Here is a 15,820-nt window from a genome sequence, read left to right as displayed (position 1 = left end):
TATTGGAAAAAATTTACTTTTGACCCCCCAAAGTACCAACTAGAATCACTTTCCTATCAGAAAAGGTACTGTTGAAGAAAATCCAAGCACTTTACTGTCCCTAAAACGTGATGACAGACACAAAAAAAATCAAAAAATAAAAAAAAAAATAAAAAAAAAAATAAAAAAAAAAAACACACATCATTGTAAAATCAATACATTCATCGTTCCACTCAGAATCTAAAATGTCAGGAACGGAACAAACAGCCGTCTTCAGTGAATTTTTCGCCGCGTATACTGTGATCAGGTTTTCGGTTATAGTGATCAGAAATAATCATGTCAGAAATACTAAATTTATAATAAAATTACCTATTTTTACGTACACAAAGGAGGAAAAACGATTACGAACGGCTGTCCTAATCTCATATAATACATTGTGACCCACGTAATGAGTGTACTTCATATCGTAATATCGTATATGTTTGAATTTAACCTTAAATGAGTGGCTGGATAAGGACTTACCAGTTTTTCAAGTAATGAATGATGACGAACATAGGCGCAAATAGGGGGGGGGGCTTTAGGGCCAAAAATGTCCATAGCCTTCCCAAACATTTCCTACATTTTGTTTTAAGCTTATTCAATATTATTAAAGTAAGGCCCCGTTAACCTTATTAGCCCTATTAGCCCCTCCAAATCTCAAACGCTATTTGCGCCTTTGATGACGAAATATAATTTGATATTTTGTACAGTCGTTTTAATGTTTTGTACAAAATAAAATATGTATTTAAAGTTATTTTTTCGATATTTTTTGAGTCGCCGCTTATAGTGATTTCCGGTTAAAGTGATCAAAATACTCTCGGACGGATGTTATCATTATAAGCGGCGACCACTGTATCAACTAATAAATGTGTACAATTTAACAATTAAATATAATTTATACCTAATGAGATATCATGTAAATCATATTATTATTACAGTAGGATCAATAGATACATTATAAGAAAAATAAAATGTACTTATTAATTTTATTCATGATCTTGAAAAAAATGTCCTCTTTTATTTTCAACCATTTATGGTAACCCTAAACGCGTTTGAATTCTGAATAGGTATCTATAGGTATAATACATTTAAATAAATAGGTAAATATAGGTATAGGTACCTACGTAATACCGATTACTTGATTTTAGGTTTTTATCAACTGCTTAATAAAACGATTAATCTGAAATCTCACATCTTCCGCCGACTCATATTATTATCATAATAATAATTTATCATATTATTATTATGATATTCATTTAGGTACCGCACGTTATTACGGCGGTTGCTAACGATACGAAACGTTTGGGCTCGCCGATGCCCGTCGACGACACGGCGGACGGACATGATCAACGCTTTACGATGGTCGACCACTGTCGCCATGGCAACGGTTGTCGGCCATATCGTCGTCGTCGGTCGCGCATCAGCATCGCAACGACGTCGAATGTTTTCAATCATACCCGCTGCGCCCTCTGCCGGTCTAAAGCGACAGACCGAATGGTTGACCAGCTCTGACGACAGAGCGCACTGCCAGCGCGCATCTGCGGTCGTCCAATTTCATTCTGTCGTTCGATTCGACTCGCGGTAAAGAATAAGGATTTTAAACCGTCACGAATTTCCCAACATCACGTTTTATCCATCGTTTTACTCGTAATTTTAAATAGTGTATTAGTATTGACGATGTTCACATTATACTATTAAACATTAAAACATACTTATACAAGTTACAACGTGAAACAGATTTTTGCAGTTTTATAATATAGCAGGATTCGACACTCCATGTGTGAGTCCTATACACGTTCAATATTATTGATATCAATCAATAAATCAAAACAATTTTGTTATTTTCAATTTTATTGAAATAGATAGGTACCTTCAAATTTCAACATGACCAATACACGGTCAATACTCAATAATATTGTCAATATCGAATATTGATCATATATTGCAGATCGCTTTAGGGATTATCGCTTGTTTCGTGAACATTCGTTTCAAGTAGAGTTGTTAAGACATGTTGTTTTATTTTTTTATTGTATCATACAGTATTAGGTATATGGTATAATCCATATTGTAGCTTAAATTATCAACAATTAAACGCAAGTTATGAAATTGAAATTACCGTTTTCAAAATGTCTTGAAAATTTCGGAAATTTTTTTTAAAAAATATAATAATACATGATTTTTAAGTAAATTAATATTATATAAAGTCATATACCAATCTGTTCATACCAATTACCAAGTATTTAGCAGTAATTTTAGTTTTTATTAATAATGCAGGTAGTTACAATTCTTCGAATTACTAAATTAAAATTCACAGTTAATTAAATTCTTAAATATCAATTTATTCTCAACTAATATATATTTTTTTATACCACATGTATCAATTAATTTTATACCATGTGTATAATACAGTTGTAATGTTGTATATATATGTTTAATGTGCACTCACATCTCTAAGAGTCAAAATATTTTTAAAATTTTACCATGACGTACCTATATGGAAAATGTTAATATAAACATTTGGTGAAAATTTTAAGTGGCTAAGGTTATTATTTTTTACTTATGTACGTCAAAATTTCAAACATTTGAAGCACAATAAAAAAAAGGTGGGCAAGTGGGTCACTGTATAATGGATAGTATTAAATTTGAATTCAATGATATAATATAATATCATTTTATAAAAAAAACGATTCTAAGTGGAGACGGTATGTCAGTCTAGGTATAAGACATATTATCTACTTACCTATGGTATTAAAAAACCTATAACAAATTCCAAATTAATCATATAACAATATCCATTAGGTACTTATAACGCGTTATATATCAACAACACACCGTGGTACTATCATAGATATTATACCTACTTTAGAAGTTTCAAGTAACCACGAATAATATTATACAATCACAATAAAATAACTAAAATTTTTTTTAGTTTTTAATATGTAATTTCGTCCAAATTTGAAATTTAAATGACTATAAAATAAACTGTGCTTATGTATTTTTTAGATTTTTTGGTAACAGAATTAACTACTGACGTGAAATCTTGTTTTAAATTTTCAATGGAATGGGCCACTGCCTACTCTTGGCTTTACTTTACATAGAAAATCACAAATTAGGCGGTAGTTTTTAATAATAGACTTGTCTCAATTCTTGTGTATATTCATGAATTATTATGTTATTTATTATTGATATTTTAAAAATGTCTGCGGTAAATGATTGCTATTATAATGTCTTTAAAATAAATTAAATTAAAGTTATCAAGGAAAGTGTCAGCAATATTTGAATTTAGTTATTTAGTATCTGCACTGACAATATTATGCATAATTTGTCTTGTACTTACCTATCTTTTATATGTACACTTATATAATTTGCGCTGTGTTCGTAAAGCTATCGTAGAGTTAGCAACTCGATATTATATCAGTGAAATTAGTTTTAGAGTGATTATATAGTAGCGTATTTAATTATTGTCCAATTTAGTTAAAAATAATTTAAGATAAATTATTTGTGTATTTAATTATTAAATAATTTTGATTGCTATATTTTCTTATTTATATTTTAGAACATATAGTGTAGTTGGGATTTTAAGTAGCTGTACAAATATATTTTTAAGTGTAATAATATGTTATATTTAGTGTAAAAATATCCGTAAAAAAATAAATAATCAGTACCTAATCTGCATGTTCCTGTATGTGCATTGGTCCAACACATTATTTGTTCAAACGATAATGATTATAATAAAAATAGTTTAGTAAATATTTCTCACCAAAAAATAACTTGACCAGAATTAATATTGATTAAACGTTTTTAGTTTATTACGTTTACAATTCTCAATCAAGGGCAGCCTCGGGAGGGGGGACTGCCTACTCTTGGCAATTTTTAACTGCATGTACCTACTTGCATATCAATATCACTATAACTAATATTAGATTATAATAAATGTGTATTAAGTAATTTCCGTCTTGCCCCGGGTGGAATTTTTCCTGCGGTTTCGCTTGATCTCAATCGTAAATCGTTATGTTTTTTGTAAAAACTGACTATTTCCTAAGTATAATATGATATATTACTAACCATACTATACTATAGATAGCAAAGGTGAGCATTAACTAGTTAAAAAGTTAATTTTTTTAAACTTTTCAACTTAACTAGTTAGTTTATTTTCTAATCAACTTATGAACTTAACTATTTTAATTTACAGTTGAAATAACTTAGGTTTTCTCAGTTGATTTTAAAAAAATCCATCAATTTAAAAACTTTTTGAATTTTTCGTTTATACGTAAATATTACTATGTCAGTATAAAATAAAAATAATTCGATACAAAAACACAAACATTTCTGTTCTTTTTCTTGATATAACATAATTTTGTGTATATTCATATATTTTATTAAATTGTAAATTATATATTATGCGAGTTGCAATCATAAATGTTTTTAAAAAATGTATGATTTTAAATTATAAATTGACAATTGTTATGTTTTAATGTTATATAACTTATATTATTAAATTGCTATATTATGTAAAACAATATATTTGTTAAATTATTAATTTGAGATTAGTATATAGTTTTAATTAGAAAATAATAGAAAAGTAAAAAGATATACAGTGTATTATGATAAAAGTTCAATAAAATTGTTTTTTATAATTTATTAATTAGAAACTATAAAGACACGTTCACTCTTTATGTGATTTACATACTAATTAAAAAAAAAAAAAGTAGGTAAGTGGATGTCGCTCTGCTGTACAGTAGATTACAAGTGGGTCATTGTATAATGGTTGTATTAGATTTGAATTCAATGATAAAATATCATTGTATAAGAAAAACGATTCTGAGCGGAGACGGTTTGTCAGTCTGGATATTTTATATTTTGTTATTATTTATTTTATCATGTAAGTTGAATTAATATTAAAATATTATAATTTTTTATTCGTTTCTATGGTGATAAACAAAGCGTTAGAAATTAAAAGCCTATTTTTAGCGTTTTTTCGTAATTTTCTGGTGGTTTTTCCCGTGGCATTAAATAACTATTGAGAAAATCGAAAAATGACCTCTCTTGATCCAATTTGCTAAAAGATAAGGTACTATATGTTGAAATCGAAACACTCCTTCTGGAAGAAATTTTGTATACAGGATATTAAAATAAAAAATAAAAAAATAAACACCATTGTAAAAACAATAGCTTCCTCGCTCCGCTCAGAATCTAATAGATTAACTTTTTTTAAACTGAGTTAAGTTAATATTTTTTTCTCTATTAACTTTTAACTTATCAAGTTAAATTTATAATTTGTTAACTGTTAAATTTTAACTTATCGATCTTGTGTCCTCTTAACTTAACTTAACTTGAGTTAATTATTTTCATTAACTTGCCCAGTGCCCACCTTTGATAGATAGTATATAATAATGTATAGTCAAGGTTATTGCTATTGATACGGCATTATCTACATTGTATTATACTCACAGTTACAGAAGTATATAATTAATATTACGATTTGTATGACCTTCCGTTATAATTTTGTAAAATATTAGTGATAGAAATTACCAGGTTTAATTTAAATTAAGGTACCATTTTATCAATATTTTTTGGAACAAAAAAAAAATTACTTCTTCTAAATATACGGTTGCGAAATTATGTAATTCAAGAAAAACTATTCAAATATTGTATCTTGTTCCTCTTAACCCTTTCAGCAACTCTTAACCCGGATTTAATCGGATGAAGATAGATAATTTTAGCAAAAAGCTTTTTTCCTTAGAATTTTATCAAGATAAATTTTCTGCAATAATAATGATTTTTGGTATTTAACTTTTATCATAAAGAATATTAATAAAAAAAAACAAAAACAATGATAAATAGTTATAAATATCGAGAGAATTTAATTATTACCTACACGAAGTTATAACATTTATTTTTAGTTACATGTTTATAATAATAATTTTTTGTATTTAATACTAATAAAATATAGTAATTTTTATATTATTTATGAACATTTTTATCGCGTACAAATGAGAATTAATATCTATTCAGTTTAATTTGTTTCAAAACTAAATGTTTAATGTATATACTATATATATATATATATAGACTTATTATGTACTTATTTTTTTATTTGCATGTACTCCGTGATGTATTTATCGCAGTTAGTGTACATTTATACATTTATATTGATATTGACATTGGCTGTAAGCTGCACATTATTTTATGATCGCGACAGTTAATTTATTCTTATTAGGCAGGTTGCGTGAGCGTGCTACTCACGAAATTCGCACCTGAATGTACATTTACTGATCAACTGTAAACATGTAGAATACATATTTAATTAATTTTAAAATTACCCGTCATAAAACTTTGTATTTTCAATATTTTTACCGTGTATAGAATACAAGGAGTAATGTATAGGCAATTTCCAATTACTAATGTAAATTTAAATAATTATTGTAATATAACGTAAATATCAATAATAATAATAATATGGTATAACGTCAGGATTCTGATAAATTGTTACCCGTAATAACTAATACTACTTATTGGTATTTCGTATATCTCTATAGACTCTATGGTCTATATTTCATAGTTCATATTCTATACACTCAAAACCGAACGGAACTATGTCTGTTGTATGAACAATTATATCTGAATAACTCGGATTCGCCCGTTTGCAGTTTTTTTCGGGTTTTAACTTTTATTTATATTACAGCTAGAGATTGCCTTTAGATCACAACCAACCCATTATTAATATCACGATTATTATTATTATTATTATTTACTATAAATCTCCTTGATTTATTAAACATAATATTTGTTTCTGGGTACTCTTCTAAAATGTTATAAGGTACGATGTTGGATCTTACCTCAATTTCTTGAGTAACCAACAACAATGTTTTATACTAGGTAAAAAATGTTTTCTATTCGACGCTGTATGCTCCCACCCACCACACCCGCAGGATTGTGTGGATGGATATATATTATGGGCATCCGTGCCTATAATACATAATATTTTATTATACGCACTGCTACACGGTATAATACAATACCTATTATGATAATATAATATGATATAATCGTGGAATTTATTTTTCTTGCCATGTATTTATACACCTACATATTATCATATAATTTATATCATATACCGGAACATAAATTTCAACAAGTCTTGCGGCGTGCTTATATTATGTTTAATACGTAGTCTGTACATGCGCCTAAACAATCGACAGGCCGATATCGTAAAAGTAAATTAAAAAAACAACACATACGAAAAATATAGTTAATTAACTATAAAATGATGTCGAAAAATAAATAGGTATAATAATATCTATATGTTCGAACGTGCATGTACACGGCTGGGTACGTCCGAGATGATATACGACTCCAGGGCTGGGGAAAGCGACGGAATGACTTTTTTCATTTTTTATTACCCTCCGCGCTCCACCGAACGTTGTACCCCCCCTCATTACCCGTTCTTACCACATACACTCGCAAGACATATTTTGACGGCTCCCCCCTAACCAGCTCTCATCTTACATTTTTCTATCGCAGTAACTTTATCCACATTATCCTCTCGTATGCGTACCTATAATATACGTGTGTATACCGCGTGCATGATACGGGTAAAAATAATATATATATATATAATACAGACGTTGTCGGCTTGTCTGAAATAAATTACACTCGAGATTGGAATCGTACGTCGTAGAGGTGTACCTATAATACCTACCTATATATAAATGTATAAAATATATATGCCATACGCGTGTGCTTATAAGGATTTGATTTTATCCCAGAAACTAGTTTTCCGTATATTATTATTATTATTATTATAAATGGTGGGCACCTCGTCAGACGTGTGGCTGTGTATTATCATTAGGAGGTATCTATCTATACACACACATATATATATATATATTATATATAGGTACGTATTATATATTATTATCGCAGAGTGTATCCAGCTATATTCATATATATTATAGAACCGGTTGGTACCTAAGTGTTTTGTGCAGCGCTCGAGCTCGGACGACATTTTTCTTCTGCCAATCGTATATTACAATATATCGTCGTGGTGTGAAATGTGCATTGTGAAACCCGGCCACTAAAAAAAACCGCTTTACATCATTGGAATCGTTTGGTTTTTTTCTCCTTTTTTTTCCATACCTATCTCCATTTTTAATTTACATAATCGTGAAACTCGATGGCTGTTTAAAACCAAAACCCAATTTAAAAAATACCTAGAACATTAGAGTATTATAAAACTGTACTCCTGCGCAGCTCTGATTATTAATATAATATTGTATTATATTTATTTTCCACTCTCTTTTTTTACATAGGTAAAAATTCTACTTATATATGCGAGTAGACTGCAATATTTAAGTATTTAAGTATATATTTTCATATACTTTAACGATTGTATAATTGTAGTACGAGATAGGTATTTGATAAACATACCGAGCAAAAATAATACTATTTAAGCACTTATAAAGAGTTATTTGGGAGTACCAAACATTCCCTCAGAAGCCTTTCATCCGGACAACATAAAACACACAATTACCTTTATAATTAAGACCAAATTAGTCAACCTTTTGTGACTTGTAACTTGTATATTGATATTAAAGTAATTTAATATAAAATGTGAACCTTTATTATAAAGTTGATGAAGCCAATTGCTCTAGACACCGAGGCTTTAATTAATAAAAAAAAAAAAAATGGTCATCTGCTAATAATATACCTATTTACAGCGAAAACGAAAACATCATTATATTATACGCGGTGTGTACCTATACATTTTAATTTGAAATGTCAAATATGAAATTTCATTTTTTAATACGTCGAAGAATACTATATAATATATAAAACATATCTCATTATACATGCCACTGATAAACTTAGGTCATACATCATAATATTATAATATTATATTATGTTACTATTTTGGCTGAGACACGATTGAGCATAAAACACCTTTTTTGCGACACGAATGAGCATAAATTGTCGGCGTATCAAAGGAAATTGAAATATAAAAGAAAACCAACACGATTGAGCATAAAAAACTCTGCAACGTTGCCATTTTCAATTTTGAACTGTATTATACAAAAATATTTATTTAAATAATTATAATGATTCAAAATATAACATGGCAAAAAAATATCATGTTTTCATAGTCAATATGTAATATACCTAGTCACATTATTCAAAATATTTATAAATCAATAATAGTCTCAAAAGTAGTCCGGAACTAATTTATTAATTGATAACATTGACGATAAAGCCGAGGGGCTCGGCTCACGGCTCGCGTCAGATATCATAATAATTGGTGTAATAATAAGTGAAAATAATAAATTACAAAATTTTGGCTACGTGAATTTGGCAACATCGCATAAAATATTCTATGCTCAATCGTGATTTGCCGACAATTTTATAACACAGGTAATATATAGACTGATTGGATCACGTGTGATTTCCCTCTGTTGACTCAAATTGGGTTGATAGCCCAAATAAATATTGTGGTGTTGATATTATATTATATAATAATAATATTAATGAATAACGTCAAAATCTGGATACGACGAGTGAAATCGATCGTGCTGTTCGGTTTTGTGCATATTATACGGTTCACCTTGTAGTTCCTAAATTATAATATATGTAATACAATGAATCTTGCATATTACGAAGTCTCATGGGTGCAAAAAAATTTCTTCCAAAGAGAATTTCGTTATATTGAATTAAATAAATTTAGTTCTAATTTTGTTTGGTTCTCAAAAATATTTCGTTAAACAGAAAATTTTGTTAAATGGAAGTTCGTTATATGGAAGTTTCACTGTATGATAATTAACAATATACTATAGTTAGATAGTATAATGTTAGGTAATATTGTGTGCGTAAAAACTGCCACCGCCCGTCGCAATTAAATATATAAATGGCGGTTGAGACCACACGATACACCGCTACCAAGCTCTGCACAATCTGAGTAATAACTTTTTTTTTCATTTTACGAGCTTCAGACTGGTGTACGAGGACCATTATCACCACCTGTAATCAGATTTTACAAAAATTAAGTACATTTCCCAAACTCATATAGGCCATTATTATAATGTTATATATAGGTAATATTACAATAATTATTAGTTGATACATCTAATGCACGACTAAAGTAAAACGTGATTTTGTGCGAGAGCCCAAAAAACATAATACCTATACGTCGCACGGAGAACTTATATTTTTTACATGGAAGTTAATACAATGTTTATAATAAATAATATTGGTTTATTATGAACTCTATGTCCAATGCAGGTATTTTAAATATTTTAAATCGTTATAATATTGTATAGAAATAAATAAATATATTTTTCCTATTTTCAAATTAAAGTTTTGTCAGTCATAATTGAAACTAAATATAATTTTTCACTGTACCTATTCTTATATTAAAATAATAGTCAATTAATTAAAATAGTTATAATTATTTATCATATATCTTAAAAATAAGTTTTCTTGTTCAAAAAGTGTGTGGGTTATTTAAACATAATACTAGGTATAAATGTATAATGATATATATTAAAATAAACAAAATATGGAAAAAACTAAAAAGTGATTTTGTCTAAAAACAATATACTAAATCCGAAACACTTAGGTACATCGTACATGTTTAAACTGCAGCCATTATGTATACAGTATAAATTATATATAGTATTTTATAATTCACTTTTACCACTTATGGAAACAAAATATCATTTTCGGGTCACTTATAAACATGCACGTACCTGTGTATTTAGGTATAAATCCAACATAACATTATATACTTATGTATGCGATTTTATGATCCGGCTTCGGTAGACCGATAAAATCGCACGCAAACGTGTGTGTGTGTGTGTGCTGTATAGAGTTTATGTAATAATATATGCGGGTGCGTGCGTGGTAAGTATTTGGAATCGGGAACGAAAAGCGAAAATAAAACATATAATAATAATAATAATAACTAGAGTATAATTTCCAACGAACAACCGTATGCCGGGCACGTTAGCCACAGGATTGCGGTCGTCACGTAGTTCGTACGTGCCGCCGTTACGGTCTTCTCGTTGAAACAGAGACGTCCAATTAGGACGAGAAGAAGAAAACGAAAAAACCACTCCCGCCACAGGAGGGTCGATTTTTACGGTCCCTTTCGACCCACTTGCCACCGTGGCCTGCTGCAGTAGACATGGACGTACGGATTGATTTAACCCCGTACTGCAGTGGTCGTAGTAGCCGGCGTACCTCCCCGCCCTAAACTGCCCCTGTACAACGATCGCATACGTGATTTACGACACGCTCCCGGGTGTGGCTGTGTAGTGGCTGAGGTGAAGGGGAGGCCGAGCTCGGATTTCCTGGACGTGACTTTTTCGTGGCGGCATTCGGTCAATCAGCGCCACTGTCGCCAGGTACCTAGATGAACATGAAAATGATTTTTGGGCAAACGATTATTATGTAGGATTATAAAATTATCTATACATATAAATTATTGGACGTGTCCTGTCGGAAAAACTGATACTACTATAATAGCTGTATAGACTTGAAAATGTAATGGTATCTTCGTACCACTATGTAGGGGTGCGGTAAGAATGGATTATTAAAAATTTTAATTTTAAAGAGGTACAAGGATTTTGAGGTTCACGATGGAAATTGAAAATTTTTTTTGTTTAGGTATAAACGCTCGCCATTGGTGATGGCCAACTGGTTACAGATTATAATAAATTGTGATATTATAAATTAGTATTTTTGTTTTATATAAATGGTTGTCATTGATTACTCTGGCAGATGAGTATACATCAATCGTCACGTATATTATGGCCTCGCATCGGTCAAACATTTAATAGTTATATCTTAAAACCAATTGTATGAGGGTTTATTTATTTTAAAATGATTCTTTTATATGTTTGTTACCTATAGGCTCAAAACCTACTCGACTGATTTTGATAAAAATGTCAAAGATGGTTTTTAGAAATGTCAGAAAATTTTAATAAGGCGAGTTTGTACCATGTTCGGAGTATACCAAGAGATGTAATTTCTGAACTGAGTTACACTAAAATCGAAATACATTGATATAACGCCGTATTTTATTTTAATTGTTAATTTTTTTCTCCTGTGAAGTCGAGTTATACAGCGAGTTACCTATATTCTATACTTGTTTTATTTTGCTTATATTTTCTTTGAGGAGATATCGATGGCCCTGTTGAAAATGTTTGTGTAAGGGGGCCCACAAGTCCACGAAAATGGCAATAAGATTTTTGTATATATTATGTAAAGTGTGTGCTAAACCTAAACGTATAGCAATACCAAAAGTTACTTATGATGTCATCATAATAATAATATAATATACATGAGCGCATTCATAAACAGGTTATAGGTACCTATTACACATTAATAACAATAAACTCACGAAACTAAAATCATGATTGATTATAATAATATTATATTATACTATATAGTAATACGTTTGAAAATTAAACATAAAAGTATAATACCTATTATTTTATTGATAAATTAATGATTTGAAAAAATTAAAACTATTTTATATTATCTGCAGAGCGTATAATATATGAGCGTATACTACTCACATAATTACGAGAAGTTATTTTTAATGGTATAATTTAATATTTTATTTAATCGACGGTATAATAACACTATGCCCTAAAGGTATTAATTAATAACTACCTAGCATTTTTTAGTTGTAGTATTTAAATGTTTTTTGAGGCAATTATATATAAGTACATTGTACAACAATGTATACAGCGTGATCATATAACATTTCCCACTTCTTCACTTGTACCTATCACACTAGTACGCAACACTACCACGACAGATTACAGGAGTGCTTTACACAATTATAAAATAATTAATGTGTAAATTCAATATTTTATAATCAAATTATGTGTTATTATTTCTATAATAAATTATCCGTATGCGCTTCATAAATAATTTCAATGCGTATAATCTGATAACAATTTGATTCTAATATATTTTTATTTGTGTGTACCTACCTACATTACTATATGTATATTGTATATGTAGATAGATTCGATTTGGAAACGATTTTAATGGATGACCGTAACGTCTTAATTAATTAACCTAACTATTAGTTTTTTTATTCACATAATAATATCGTGCGTATATACACATCAAAAATCTGATAGTAAATAGTAATAATAACTACTACTTCTCTGCATTCTCATTGGTCCTCGAGCACTCTATCTGGGCAATACCAATAACTATTTTTCATGTTGACATTTTGGGTGGAAAAATACATTAAGCTCTCTAAACCAGTACGAAAATTGTCGTAATAAATTATAGTCACTATTTAACTTTCTCTCTGAGAGGTTATTACTTTGGAATTCAAAAATAGTAAATATACACTGATGAACACCAAAAAAAAAAACATCTAAATTCGTTCTCGAGACGAATCGTGACGAAAAATGGCACCCAAAACCTGCACTACAGAGTACGTTTTTTTTATTATTATTATATATATAATCTGTCGGTGAACATAAAATATCCATCTAAACCAGGTGGTTTTTTTTTTTAATTTCATTATTTTTTTTTAAACCAACAACAACTGTCGTTTTAGGTTTAAAAATAATATCTTGAAAAAAGTGACTGTTTGGTTCGGTTCGGTTTAAAGTAACATACCAAGAGTGCAGCGAGATGTCGGTCTCATTAAAATCCTTTTAGTTCCCCACCCCTCTCCACCGTAACCGGGTTACTATTCCTACTAATACCTCCAGTATCCTTCCGGACTGCACGATAAATCATCGTATCGGCACGCAGCGTTATTGCAACAGGAGCAGCAGCAGTAGACGAGACCCTTCCGGGAGTAAAACCTTCGGGTGGCGGACTAAAATGAAATACGATCCCTCTACACGTTTTTAGTGTTGTATATACATGAAGTTCATATAGTATGTATGCGCGTGAATGTAGCCGGAGAGAGCAGAATATATAATAATAATAATAATATAAAATGTGGTGCAGTACAACTGCTGTATAATATAGGGTGACTTACCTTGGGTCCGTGTTTGTTCACGCCTCCTCAGTCATGTATTTTTTAAATACAGCTAAATCTAACTCCTGTCACAAAATTAAAACTTATACAAATATTTGGGAACTCAATGGAAATTATAGTAATTTAAAATATTTTCCGAAATTAATCTTACTCTTTAAGATTTAATAAATATACGCTATACCTGTGAAATCGAAATTTATTGTTAATTTTTCTTTTGATTATCGTACGATGATTTTGAGTAAAACAAAAAATATTATATTGTTCAGATGAACTGCGTGACTTTCTAATAATTTTCCAAAACTGTATTTCAATATAGCCTATAGGTACCTACCCAGGTCGTACAATAGTATTAATTGGCAAATAAATTATCGGCAGACATACGTACAGTGAAACACCCTGTACATATAATACGAAGAATTGGGAATGAGATAAGATGAATCCGTTCTTATATTATATATAACGGCCCAAAAATAAGACGAGACTAGTATGTATAGGCTATATATAATACGTTTTACGACACGGCCGTGCTGAGCTTTTACGGGCATCCTCCAATTTCTCTGTACACGAAATAATATATATTTATATAATACATGCACCCTATATATAAGACGCGAATATGTTTTACGGTAATGCGGACGTGACTGACTCCTGGCATTGGAAATATATATATATATATATATAAGTGCTGTAGGTATAGGTATATAATACGTCTACAACGAAACGGTCTTTCGGGTGTTCGATTATTGATAATATACAACGTGCGTCCACTGAAAAAATAGTGACTGACAAACATCGTACAAGCTATGGAATACATACATTATTATTGCACGCACATATAGGTATATGTATGTGGAGCGAGTACAAAATACAACGAGAACATTAAAAATGTAATTTTATGTCACTGCAGCAGTAGAGGTGTAATAGATAAGGTATAGGTACCTACCTATATTATTTCTATTTTATCTTAGAGTGTAGGTACATACCACAAATACTACATAATAAATGGATACTCTACCTACAGTAGTTTTAGGTGTACCTATGCATAAATGGAAATACAGAAATTATTGTACAGTATATCTAATAATCTAAATACCGAAAAACGTTCTCTCTGCATGCAGTAAAAGTGTTTCTTAGCGGCAGTCACGTCCATATATTGTTATCATAATTTTTGTTGAATACCATTTACTAACGTATTATACCAACTTTTCAGTTCGAATTTCGCCGAAATTTCAAAATCCGAGTAGACATTTATGTGGAGCGACATCGGAGTATATAATATAACGAGAATATTAAAAATATAATTTTATGTCACTGCAGTAGGTATAATATAAAAGTTATCTACCTATATAATTTCTATTTTATTTTAATGCGTACAATGTACAATGTACATACCTACTACATACTATTATACTCTACCTACAATAGTTATAACTTATAGTAAAAATAGATAGTTATAACCAAAAATATTCTAAAAATTGCTCAAATATTCATTTTATCTAAAATATAACAAAACATATGACCAAACATGCAAGGTCAAACTTTTTTTTTAATTTTCACCATTTAATAAAACAAATTTATAGCTTATCTGGAATAATCTACGATCACTACAAAAAAACATGCAAATGCAAGTAGTAACCGAACCTTAGTTATAGCTAGAATACATTTTTCTGAAATTGTTTTTATCGCATCGACTTTTTCTAATAATCTAAATACTGAAGTAAGTCATCTCTACAATAAAATCATTTCTTAGTGGCGCCATGGCGGTCACATTGATATATAATAATTTATTCT

The sequence above is a fragment of the Acyrthosiphon pisum genome, chromosome A1, assembly GCF_005508785.2.
Source record: "Acyrthosiphon pisum isolate AL4f chromosome A1, pea_aphid_22Mar2018_4r6ur, whole genome shotgun sequence".
NCBI lineage: Eukaryota > Metazoa > Arthropoda > Insecta > Hemiptera > Aphididae > Acyrthosiphon > Acyrthosiphon pisum.
Note: the sequence above shows the minus strand (reverse complement) of the source record.